Here is a 13,710-nt window from a genome sequence, read left to right on the forward strand (position 1 = left end):
GCCTGATAATTTATTTGGCACGCTTGGCGTAATTTTTACGTTCCCTAGTCGCCAACCCTGTTATCGTTTAACACAACCCTGTTATCGCTCTGAGGAGGCGCTGTCAACATCGCTTCTGTCAACTCTCTCCGTGCTTAACCTCACTTTGTTTTGCCGCTCTGTTGTATCCCGGCTTTTAGAAATGGTGATTATTTAAATCTTGCTGTATAATTTGAATCAGCTGCTATTTCAAAGCAACAGGTAAAGATGAGATATTATCCTTTTAGATTCGATATTATTACTGCATATTTTAGGGTAGAGTTTTGGATGTCCCAACTTAACTTGTATTTGTATTTTGCTGGCACGTTGGCGTCCCTTTTCTTTTGTCCTCCAGAATGTTACATGGAAGAAAGGACAGTTTCTTTGTTTATTATTGAGCCCTCGGAAGTAATTCGAGGTAGGTTTATTTTGTTTATTAGACCTTGTTTGGTTTTAAACAAGAGTTTCATATTTTTAGGGTCCAAGGTACCGGACTATTTACAAGGTACGGGCATTATCCAAGGTACGGGTAGTGTTCCCCTGTACCGTTGTCTTATGGACGGACTGTGTCCAAGGTTATGGTCCAAGGTTATGGTCCAGGTTACGGACATTATCCAAGGTCCTAGTAGTGTTCAAAGGTACGGGTAGTGTCCCCATATTGCCACAGTATGGATACAGCGTAAGCCCCATGCTGATTCGCTCCCGTTTCTAAGCCTAGTCAGTAGCTACGACTGTATTGATTCATGGTGTCCTCATTCTGGCCCCTTTTGTTGTTTTGGCCAACAGGATCGCCGACAGACAGTACAGAGATATGAGCCCACCTCACGCTGCTACTCTTCGAAACAAGATTGCGTCAAGAACAGCTAAGTGTAGATTTAGGTTCTGATTTTCAGTCGATTTCCAGTCTTAACTTAGTAACGTACATTTTAAATAATATCGGATAGACTATATTTAGTGGTTAGATTATTAAGAACATTTATGTCGATTTAGTAGTTACAATATGATTTAGATCTTAGGTTTCATTACAGTAGGTGTTTTCTTTCTCTGTACATGCCTGGCGCCCAATATCTATTTCTCTTGTTTATTGTTATTAATTAGTTTTCTTTCCAGTGAAATACCTTATCCACGACTGCTCTCCGATGAAAAGCTGCCGTTCGCAGTGGTAGTTTTATAAAAAACGCTCCAAGTTGCATATATTGTGGATTATTAGGGGTCGTCATTTTCTTGACAACTTTTTCAAGACAGATTTCAAGACAAGATCAAGATAAGAAATGATTTTTGGTTTTCAAGACAAGACAAGAAATTACTTCTCAAGATCAAGATTTCTTGACAAGAAATCAAGAAAATCTTGAAATTTCTTGAAAATATAAAATAAAAAAGAAATACCTACTCATTTACTTAGGTATTTGTATATTATATGAACATCCATTAATTGATGGATAAAAAAATTGTTAAGCAAAAATATTTGTACAAAGCGGCACTTTGCCGGATGTCCAATGTCCAAAGTTGACATAAGTACGTCCAAAGTCGGATGTCCAAAGTTGGCATACTGTGGGCCAAATTAAATTGGAACCTTTTTTAATGCCTAATAATTTTTTAATTTTTAAATGTTCGCTTTATAATTTTTTGGATATGTTATGGCCTACGATATTAGAATAAAAAAAACTTTGCGAAACGGGTCTACCTCAGTGGCATACAGACTTTTTGAATTAACGTAAAACTTTTAAAATAAAAAAAAATAATACATATTAATGTACGCCACTGAAGCAGATCGCCACTGATCATTGTTGTTTAGACTGTTTTTATCTGTAGTAGTATTATCACCGTCACTATATATACTGTCAAAGTCACTAATTAAACTTCTACATCCAGGTATCCGAGGTGGTAGGTATTCTGAACCAGATTCACAATTACGAATGGCTCAGATTTGCTGCTCAACGAACCATCACAATCACTCATTTTATATATATATATATATATATATATATATATATATATATATATATATATATATAAAGGGGTTCCCCTTTTGTCAAGATTTCAAGATTTCTTGAATCAAGACAAGAAATCAACTCTCAAGAAATGGTCAAGACAAGATATTTTTTTAATTCTTGAAAATATTTCAAGACAAGACAAGAAATTACCTACTTGTCAAGACAAGATTTTTTTGTCTTGCCGATCCCTATGTATTGTTATCATTGTGTCTATGATTTGGGGTTTGTATTTCGTTTAATGTTTTGTCAATAAAATATGGTGGATAGTCGTTTTTTATTAATGTATTTTTATGTGGTTTATATCTCTGTTTAGTGAAATGTCGTCTGTACATATTATTTTTGCCCTATCATATAAACTTTTTATAACACCTTTTTTACACTTATACTGTGATTAGATGTGAAATTTAAGTATCTATCTGTGTTTGTGGGTTTTCCGTAAACATCTAAAATTAGTTTATTTTGAAATTTTGACACTAAAACATCAAGCAATGGCAAACTTCTATAGTAAATTTTATGGTAGGTTCGCGAGAATTTATATAATCCAAAAAAATGTCTATTTCAGAAACGTAAGGCAAATTTAATTTTATAACACCTTTTTTACACTTATACTGTGATTAGATGTGAAATTTAAATATCTATCTGTGTTTGTGGGTTTTCCGTAAACATCTAAAATTAGTTTATTTTGAAACTTTGACACTAAAACATCAAGAAATGGCAAAAGATTACCTCTCTCTACTTCTATAGTAAATTTTATGGTAGGTTCGCGAGAATTTATATAATCCAAAAAAATTTCTATTTCAGAAACGTTAGGCAAATTTGTATACCTAACTGTAAACATAACTTCTGACAAGCAGTGTCCGTTTAGGTTTAACGCCAGAAGTGTTTACAAAAAATAACTAATTTATTTTGTAGATTTTCTTGCGGTTCAGTGGCGAAATACCCATAAAGAATTTTTTTGAAGAGATGAATCCGCCACATAGGTATAGACATTTAAAAAAAATGTTTCAGTAGTAGTTTTTTGGTGAACTAGTGTTTTAGTTTCATATTAAAATTACTAATAAACTTATAGACGATCATTATATTTATCACAGAAAAATTAAATTCTACTTAAAAATAATGTTACTTAATTACTCAGCTATGATTATTATTATTAACTTGCCATTTTAAAAATAGCACTATCAAGTATAATTGGGGATTAATGGATAAAAGAGATTGATCGTTGGTAGTGCTTAAATTAGACGCTCAGTATGCAATTATTCTACAAATTAAACTCACATATTATATAAATTATTATTAATTATAAGGGCTCAGTGGATGAAGCAGTCCTATGCCTTTGAACGTTCATATTACATTCAAACCAGTTAAGTTAAACGTTCAGCCTGCAATTAATTTAGAAATTAAACTTGTATTTTATATAACTGTTAATAATTATTATGCCATAAAAATCAAATCAATTTACAATAAAACAATGATTATACTTACTAAGCCTTTTATATAGTTCAATAAATTTTAAATTCCATTACTAAAGTGTCAATTATATCCTATTTTATTCATGAATACGTAAACAGACTTGGTAAATTATTTCAGTTACGTAATGATAATGCATATAAAGTATTTTGTGACTTATTAACTTTAATTATTCTCCTCGGTTAGATTAGTATATTATGTGCATATACGTATCTATTTCTATTTTTGTAACCTGCTCTACACTTTTCAATGAACTTGCACTTGTTCCCAAGGCCTACTGTCAATTAGAAAACGCGTTAAATTTATAAATATTCATAAATGAGTTGATCTAACAGGACTGACAAGTATACGTTTTAATTTTAATCAAAACGGAGAATATTCGAACAATTTTTTGTTTTAATAGATGTGGAATTTAATGTCGGCGATTAATTTAATACGACGAGTTTATAAAAATTGTATTCATTTAAGATGATGATTGGTTACTTATTTAAAACAGATTACTGGGAAAACTGTTGATAATGAATGCATTAAAAGATTTATTAAAATATATTATTTATATACATAATATATTTAATACTAAAGATTTTATAGCAACTTAGTCCTTAATATTAATTAACTATAACAACTTAATCCTTAACGCATATTTAGGACTAAGTTGCAGGCAGTGGAGGATACACACCATGCCCCCCCCCCCTAAAATCTATAAATTGGGTTAAATATAAGGCTTTTGTGTTAAAAATGGCGTCCTAAAAAGCATATTCTACATTACTTTTTATTTGGCACCCCTAAAATAAATTTCTTTATCCGCCCCTGGTTGCAGGTATAAAGTTTTAATCTTCAGAGCAACGCTAAATGATTATACCAATATGTTGGTATTTTCCTTGTTTTTTTATAATTTACTTGATTTAGAAAAACTAATTCTACATACGTTAGTCAGAGTCTTTTGTAAGACTTCCATGATTATACAGGGTGAGTTTCTTACGATGTTCTTTATGGGCGAGGGGTGTCTCACTCGGGTAAAAAATGTACATGTACTGCCAAAATATCCTTCCACTGCTAAGCGACTGCCAATGACTATGAAGAAGACTGCCTATGACTGCCATGTAATTATTATAGGCGACTGCAATAAGACTGCCAATGACTGCCAGCGACTGCCAATGACTGCCAGCGACTGCCAAGAAAATGTACATGTAATTCCATAATGAGACACCCCTCGTTTATGGGTATCTCGGAAACTACTGGAAACAGAGTGTCGGTTAAATGGGGAAAAATTGCAGTTTTGTGGGGTCATAAATATGCGCCTTTCAAATTCTTGAAAAAGTTCATGGCTTACTAGATATTTAAAAAAAAAACAAATTTTGGCTATTTTAAGAATTGTCCCTAATTCCATTATAATCTATTTTAGACAAAAAGTTTTCAGATAAAAGTTGTAGATAACCACATCCCTAATGATTTTGTGTTCTCCGATTTTTTCTAAAGGGTGTCATTTTTGACATATGACACAAACATATGTTTTTTTTAAATGGAAACCATGGTTGGCCATGACTTCATAATGAACGCCATTTTTTAAGCGTTGTTAGAAGTTTGACAAATACCTATAAAAAAACCTCGGTATCTCGATTAGTTTCGGAGTTATGTCAAAAAAAATAAAAATAAAACGTTTATTTTAAATGACAATATCTTTAGAACTATTGTATCTTTTGCAACATAAGTTGGTACTTTAATATTTATTCACATTGGCTAATTAAATGCCGTTTTCAAAAAAATTTTATGCCTTCTAGATTTTGGACAATCACAGTCAAATTTTTGTTTTCTTATGGCCGCCATTTTGAATTTTTATACTATTAGATAGAGCGAAAAAAAGTCTATACGGTGGACGGTAGTATCTCATTTTGTTTTAAATGTAAATTCACTCAAAAAAATGGGATTTTTTTAAATAAATGTGGTTTTTTCTTTTTCTTATCATAATTCCGAAACTGCGTGCTATCTCCACTCTTAATTTAATTTATACTCAGAAGCTATTTTCCAAGAGGCTCGGGAGAACGTGGAAATGGGAGTCAAAGTTAATGGAGTGTGGATTAATAATATCCGCTATGCCGACGATACGGTCTTAATTGCAGACAATATACACGACCTACAACAACTGGTCAACAAGGTAGGAGAACAGAGCAAAGCAATGGGTTTAAACATCAACCAAATTTATGATAAAAAACCAAATTTATGATAATATCCAGAAACCCAGATGTGTTTATAAACTCCATCTTAACATTTCACTCAAGGCCCATAGAAAGAGTAGATAAATTTAAGTACTTGGGCTGACTTCATTTGACTCTCCGAAGATTGGAGATCAGACAAGGAAATTAAATGTCGCATCGAACAAGCTCGGCAGGCATTCTTGAGATTTCGAAAAGTACTTGTCTGTTCTGATTTTGACCTTAGCCTTAGATTAAGATATTTAAAGTGTTATGTGTTGTCGGTGCTCCTTTATGGTATGGAAGGTTGGACATTGAAAGCAGCTATCATCAACAAATTGGAGACTTTCGAGATGTGGCTATATCGCAGAATCCTGAAGATACCTTGGACGGCTAGATTGACAAATGAAGAAGTTCTCAGACGTGTTGACAAAGAGCGTGAATTGTTTGAATTGATTAAAAATTAAAAAGAAAAAAACCGCATACCTGGGGCACATAATGCGAAACCCCAAATATCAATTCTTGCATTTGTTGATCGAAGGCAAGATCGAAGGCCGGAGGGGTATCGGAAGGAAGAAAATGTCTTGGCTGAGGAATATTAGACAGTGGACAGGGCTACACGATGTTCAGTCGTTAATACACACCGCCCGGAACAGAGAAGCAATGGAAAATGTTATCGCAAACATCCATTAATGGATCTGCACTAGAAGAAGAAGAATTCCGAAACTAATCAAGATACCGGGGATTTCTTTATAGGCGTTTATCAAACTTCTAATAACGCAACTTTTGTACCATTTAACCGAATTCGTATCTCTCGTAATTTCTGGAATACCAATGTTGAACATCGAAATTGTCACCACCCTGTATATACAATGATAATGATCTTTATTTTTTTTTTCCAAATATTGTAGGTATTGAATTAATTTTGTAATATTGGTATATTTTGTATTAATTTTGACTAAAATCAAATGATTTAAGTCATTAAAATGATTTAAGTCAAAAAAAGATTTAAGTTATTTTCTGTGAGCTTGCAGCTCTGCTTACAGTTATATTAACACACAGGTATATTAACTTGGCCAGAGTCGCCAGAAAGTCCACTGTTTGCCATACCTAATGACAAAAATCAAAACTCTAGTTGCTGCACAAAACACGACGAATTAAATTGTAATATTAGCCATGCTTCAGATTGGACTCGACTTCAAACAAAAATGAATTACTCAACAACTTAACAAAAAATTACGCAATAATAATAATAATCTTTATTCATTCTTGGAGTATACAAACAGATATAAAAATATACACTTATGCAACTCATAAGATTACTCAGAAAAAAAACCGAGAGAGGGGGTGAGAGGGGGGGGGAGAAAAGAAAAAGTACCTACACATTTCGGTACACATAAATAAAATATACGTAAAAATAAATTACTCCTAAAAATTTATAAATTCATTTACCGATTAAAATACCGTATGATAGAAAAAAAAAACGGCGTCAGCGATAGCAATGAAATGAAGATCGCTGTAATTTTATATGGGAAATGCCAACGATCGTATTTCCAAGCCAAGTGGGCGCCGTTTTTTTTTTCGATGACACAGTACATTATCTAATAAGAATCTTCGCAATTTGTTTTTATAATTATCCTGATCCAGTGGCGCATCTAGAGATTGAGTCTGGAAGAGGTAATGGATAATACTTAAATAATAAAGTAGGTACAGTTCCTCTGCTCTGTGTCTATGAAAGGAATGCGAACAAAAAAACATTTAATTAACAGCAATATATTTTATACGTCGACTTGACGAGTACATCACCGCAAATCGCTCCGCCCACTTATTTTATTGGCTACTTGCAAATTTGTCGAATTTTTATTGATGGGACGCGTCGTCTAATTTTTTACGAAAAACATGGAGAGAATATCGTTTCCCCTCTCACGGATACCCCGTAGCCACAGAACGGACACACGTACTGTATCTACTAGATTTATATTAAATTTTTGCCGAAAGTGTGTTGAAATTATTGTGACTGCGGAAAAAGATAATCTTGGATTGGCCTGAATTTACTATTTTAATTGGCTTTATTAATTTCTTTTATGGCAATTTTATTTATACAACATTTTATCTTATTTATAAATTTCTTTCTGGGAGGGGTCCTGATCCAAAGTTGGCACAACTTTAGAAATAGTAATCTTATTAAAACATGTCATGCCTAAGTTCCAAGTACCTAAAGGTTAATTCTCACTATATCTTCCGTTTCCATTCCATATCCGTTCCGTATTTTTTATTGTATTGACGCTATACGTAAGCTTCCGTTCCATATCAGTTCCACACTTTTTATTGTACAATTTATATTATTACGAAAATTTTATTTTAAAATTTTGTATCTTTTGAAAATGGTAATACCATGCACAGTTTAAAGAATATATTAAGATTTAATTAAGAGGTGAAAGAATAAATAAATATCAGCAAAATGTTAACAGTGAACAGGGGCGCATATACGGGAGGGGTAATGGGGGTAATTACCTCTCCCAGAAAGAAATTAATTTATTTTAATTATTTCTTTCGAAAATCGACAACTATGAAACTATGAACCCTTCCCGGACACAAACGGTACTACCTGTGAGACAGGAAATTGTAGAGAGAAACAAGCCCTATAACATAGGATACAACATTTTAATGAACAGTGCTTTCCATAAAATCAATAAAATGAAAAATATACGAAATAATATACATGTACTGATTTCTTTCGAAAATCGACAACTATGAAACTATGAACTCTTCCCGGACACAAACGGTACATTGTGAAACAGGAAATTGTAGAGAGAAACAAGCCCTATAACATAGGATACAACATTTTAATAAACAGTTCTTTCCATAAAATCAATAAAATGAAAGATATACGAAATAATATACATGTACTGATTTCTTTCGAAAATCGACAACTATGAAATTATGAACTCTTCCCTGACACAAACGGTACATTGTGAGACAGGAAATTGAAGAGAGAAACAAGCCTTATAACATAGAATACAATATTTTAATGAACAGTGCTTTCCATAAAACCAATAAAATGAAAAATATACGAAATAATATACATGTACTGATTTCTTTCGAAAATCGACAACTATGAAACTATGATCCCTTCCCGGACACAAACGGTACATTGTGAGACAGGAAATTGTAGAGAGAAACATGCTCTATAACATAGGATACAACATCTTAATGAACAGTGTTTTCCATAAAATCAATATAATAAAAATATACCAAATAATATACATGTACTGATTTCTTTCGAAAATCGACAACTATGCAACTATGATCCCTTCCCGGACACAAACGGTACATTGTGAGACAGGAAATTGTAGAGAGAAACAAGCCCTATAACATAGGATAAAACATTTTAATGAACAGTGCTTTCGATAAAATCAATAAAATGAAAAATATAGGAAATAATATACATGTACTGATTTCTTTCGAAAATCGACAACTATGAAACTATGATCCCTTCCCCGACACAAACGGTACATTGTGAAACAGGAAATTGTACAGAGCTCTATAACAAAAAGGGAATAAAGGGAAATAATGTATATATGTAAATAATATAACAAAAAGGGAAAAAGGGAATAAATAGAGAAACAAGCCCTATAACATAGGATACAACATTTTAATGAACGGTTCTTTCCATAAAATTAATAAAATGAAAAATATACGAAATAATATACATGTACTGATTTCTTTCGAAAATCGACAACGATGAAACTATATGAACCCTTCCCGGACACAAACGGTACATTGTGAGAAAGGAAATTGAAGAGAGAAACGAGCCCTATAACATAGGATACAACATTTTAATGAACAAAGCTTTCCATAAAATCAATAAAATGAAAAATATACGAAATAATATACATGTACTGATTTCTTTCGAAAATCGACAACTATGAAACTATGAACCCTTCCCGGACACAAACGGTACATTGTGAAACAGGAAATTGTAGAGAGAAACAAGCCCTATACAGGGGCGCATATATACGGGAGGGGTAATGGGAGTAATACCCCTCCCAGAAAGAAATTAATTATTAAGATGAAATTTGGTATAAAATAAAATTGTTACAAAAAAGTTAATAATACAAATTAAAACAGAATATCCAAACCAATCCAAGTAGATTTTTTCCACAGTTACAATACCTTCCAACAAAAATTTAATTCAAATTTAGTACTTTTTTGAATATTCACACTACCCCTCCCAGACTCAATCTCTAGATGCGCCACTGACAGTGAGGTACAAATAATGTAAGAATTTGACAAAGCTGTTTCCGATACGCTTCAGTCCGTCCGTCAAAAAAATGCTTGGAAGGAAAGGATATGGAACGGAAGGGAAACGGAACGGATAGTGTGCATGGTCTTATCCATTAACATGATATAATATTTTATGTAAACGGAAGGGAGCTGATATGGAAGGTATAGTGAGAATCAACCTTATGACGGTGCAATTAAATGAACTTAGGTTAGGTTAGGTATCATGTTTTTCCCCTGGATCTAGGATTCAGAACCGGGAAATCCCGGTACCGAAAGTACCAGAAATTCCCAGTTCGTTTGAGACATCAAAGAACAGGGACCCGAAATTATTAATTCCCGGTTCTTTCGGTACTTTCGGGACTCGGTAATAATAATTAAAAACATAGTTTTTGTTACGTGCGAAAGACTTTTAAAACTTTCTAGCGGTCGAAATCGAACTCTTCTATATAAGTAGTGATGCTATCTCTTACTGTTCTTACTTCTGAAGTTATACATATAATGTTTATTAGCAATTATTGAAGTTTAAAAATGTTATTTTATTATTATTGCTGAATGTATTAGTTATATTCTTTTGTGTTACTGTTTTGTTATATTCTTTTCTGTTATGATTTCCATCTTTAATTGAAAACGTTAAGTTTTTTTTTCTAATTTAGTTAAGTTGGTTTCGAGGTTGGTTGATGTTGTTTGAAGTAATTTTTAAGCTACCTATGTGTGTTCTCTTTTTTTTTACTTGTATTCATTATTTGTGTTCATGTTTACTTTCTCATGACTTAATAATTTGATATCATTTTCATTTGAAACTCAATTTTTGATCGGTCTTACTTTTGAGAACCATTCCTTGCTTGCTAATTGACGAACTCCACAATCGTTGAACAAAAATATTTTTTCACTTCATTTATTGTTCAGATCTTTTTGATCGTCACAGAACCGGACTCGGTAACAATAAATTAAAAAAATATTTTTTTGTTACGTGAGAAAGTCCTTTCTTCGAAAGATACTTTCTAGCGGTCAAAATCAAACTCTTTTAAATAAGTAATAAGCAATGATGCTATTTCTTATTGTTCTTGTTTCTTTTCTATTTTGAAGTTCCTATAATATTTATTATGTTATGTTTTAATAGATATTTGCATTTTTAATTCAATATTTTAGGACTTTTGTCTCAAATTCACTTAAGTTGGTGTATGTTGTTTGATGTGAAATTTAAGTTACCTATACTTTTTCCTTTACTTGTGTTCATGTTAATTTCATGACTGACTACTTAATAATTTGATATTACTTTCATTAAAAATCTCATTTTTTTATCCATTTTACTTTGAAAAGCCATCCCTTGCTTTCTGATTGATAAACTGTACCACCATTGAACAAAAATTAGTCAGTACTGAAAGTACCGAAAAGGCCGGAAAATCCCGGTTCCTAAGAGGCGCGGTACCGAAATTCCCAGTTCCGGAAACTCTACCTTAACCCTTTAAAAAAATATTTTCAAATCTCTATTCAAAAAATTAGTGGGTAAAAAAACGGCCTACTAAAAAGTATATTATATAATAATTGAATAGATATTATTTAAAAATAATATAAACCACTCATACGAAAAAGACAAAAAATTATCTAAAAAAAATAAAAACTAGCTCGATAAATAGTATACCTACATAATAAATTGAGATGTTTAAAAAAGGAAAAAGAATTTCAATAATTCGGTTAATCGCACCATAAAATCTAAACAACATCCAAAAAAACATACCTTCAAGGCTGCAATTAAGATCACACACACAAAAACACAAAAAATATTCAGAGCGATACTGTTTTGCACAGTAAATTTTCACTTTAAAGCAGCTGAACGTCCGTCGATTCTACTATCGTCGGAATATAATTCCTCGCTGTCTATACTGTTTTTGCTGCTGTTTTTTGGCTTTATCCGGATTGTTATCAATTTTTTGTCCACACAAGTTCTCAACCAACTTGAATTTAAAATTGATTTATCTTCGAAATGTATTTTTGTGTAACACCGCCTGATGGGATGTTACTTGAGAGTTGGCAATAATACGGGTTGAAAAAACACACGTCCGTAGCACTTTTTACCCGAAACGACTAGTGGCAAAACATGGCCCGCGACAAAAACATTAATGCACAAAAAGTCCCTCTCGCACACGACCACGTTGGGTAAAAACTGACTTTGTTTTTTGCGAAATCTCGGCCGGCTGGTGCCGTTTTTTCAACGCGCGGAAAACATAGCAGGCCTACGAATCGCAGAGGCCACGTTTGCCGACTGTAGCAGGAAACGCGGCAAGCGCGCCTTCGCGGCCTCTTCGGCCGTCTTCGCGCTCTAGCTCCGCCCACCGCCGGGCACACAATGCAGGCGGCAGCGCGCGGGCCAGACAAGGAAAGTGAACGAATTGATTGTTTTTTGCGCCGCTCCGACGATAAAGAAGGATTTACGAGCGACCGGCCGGGTCGGAAAAGGACGGCCGCAGATGTGGCCGGAAAAAAATAAATAAATTATGGCTAGGTTTAGCGGCCGGAATCGGACGAGTTAATTCTTGGCGGGACGGGATTGTTTTCAGTAGCGTTGCCTGCAGAGTTTTTTTCCTAAAATAAGATTGCAGGTATATCAAAATATCAATATCTATAATTTAAAAAAAAATCAGAGATTTTGAGCAGGAGCGCCGACTTTTATAAAACCCTCGTGGGTACTCATGAGATATGAGTAAATGTAAACAAATTTCCAGATTGTTACAATAATTGTTGTATTTATTCATATTTTTATATATGTAACATAGATAAAAATTAGGAAAATACCATATCAATTTATGTCATTTTTGCAACTATTGAGTATAATTTGAGTAATACAGAAATACATTTTTTACTGCAGATATCAATTTGTGAAATCATTAATTATACTTCTTATACAATCGCGTAAGGACAGGCAGTAAAACAGACATATACAGGCTGTCCCAAGCTGAGCGTGCATTAGAAGTTTCTAGAGAACTACAAACTACACACAGAAAAAAAAACATATAGATTAGATAAAATACTTGAGCACTATAGGGGCAGACAAAACCTAATTTACGGTATCTAAATATTTTGACTAGAATTTCTCTCCTAATATAAATAACCCTCTATGTAATTTATAAAATATTAATTATTAAGAATTAATAAACATTTTTGTGTTTGAAATGAAGTCTTCAAATAAAATATTATGTACTATACAAAAGAAAATTTAGTAGTTGAAAATATAGTTGTGTGTGATAAACAAACGTTTTATCATAGATTTATGAAGTTAAAGATGTAGCAAAGACCACTGCGCATCCTGCCAGTTTCCCACTCCAGGATTCCAAGCGCTCGGACCAATGAATAACATTTATTTGAATAACGCGCCGACTGGGGCCGATGAGCTGTCAACCGACTCTATTTTCTGCCATTTTCGTTGTGTCAGCTGTGTGAACTAATTTACCACCTACATTAGAAAAATATTTTATTAAACCAAAAAAGGGGATTTGCTAGGGTATAGATAAGCACACATGCGTACTTAGAGAAAGTTCTTATGTAGATTCAGGGTTTATGGTTATCCTTCAGCGACTTCTAAGCGAAGGAGCTTCCACCGTCCTGCTGGTTTTTCCTTTCGGATACTTATTGTTAACAAAATATAGGCCAGTAATTGCATTACAATGTTAGCTCTAGTGCCTAAAAAATTAAATACAAAATTATTAAATCTCGGATACTTCTATTACTTTATAGATAATATTACCTGAAGACAT

General features: G+C 33.0%; 1 protein-coding gene across 2 annotated transcripts in view; it reads right to left on the reverse strand.

Moving 5' to 3' along the window:
- LOC115876713 (zinc finger protein rotund-like) overlaps positions 1-12,238 on the reverse strand; it is a 567,417-nt gene extending 555,179 nt beyond the window's left edge. For both annotated transcript variants that reach the window (XM_030892619.1, XM_030892626.1), the window contains exon 1: positions 11,697-12,238. The gene's annotated coding sequence lies outside the window, so the exon portion shown is untranslated. The remainder of the gene's footprint in view (positions 1-11,696) is intronic.
- Positions 12,239-13,710: the final 1,472 nt, after the last annotated feature.

The sequence above is a fragment of the Sitophilus oryzae genome, unplaced genomic scaffold (assembly GCF_002938485.1).
Source record: "Sitophilus oryzae breed Bouriz unplaced genomic scaffold, Soryzae_2.0 scaffold_1059_pilon_pilon, whole genome shotgun sequence".
Lineage (NCBI taxonomy): Eukaryota > Metazoa > Arthropoda > Insecta > Coleoptera > Curculionidae > Sitophilus > Sitophilus oryzae.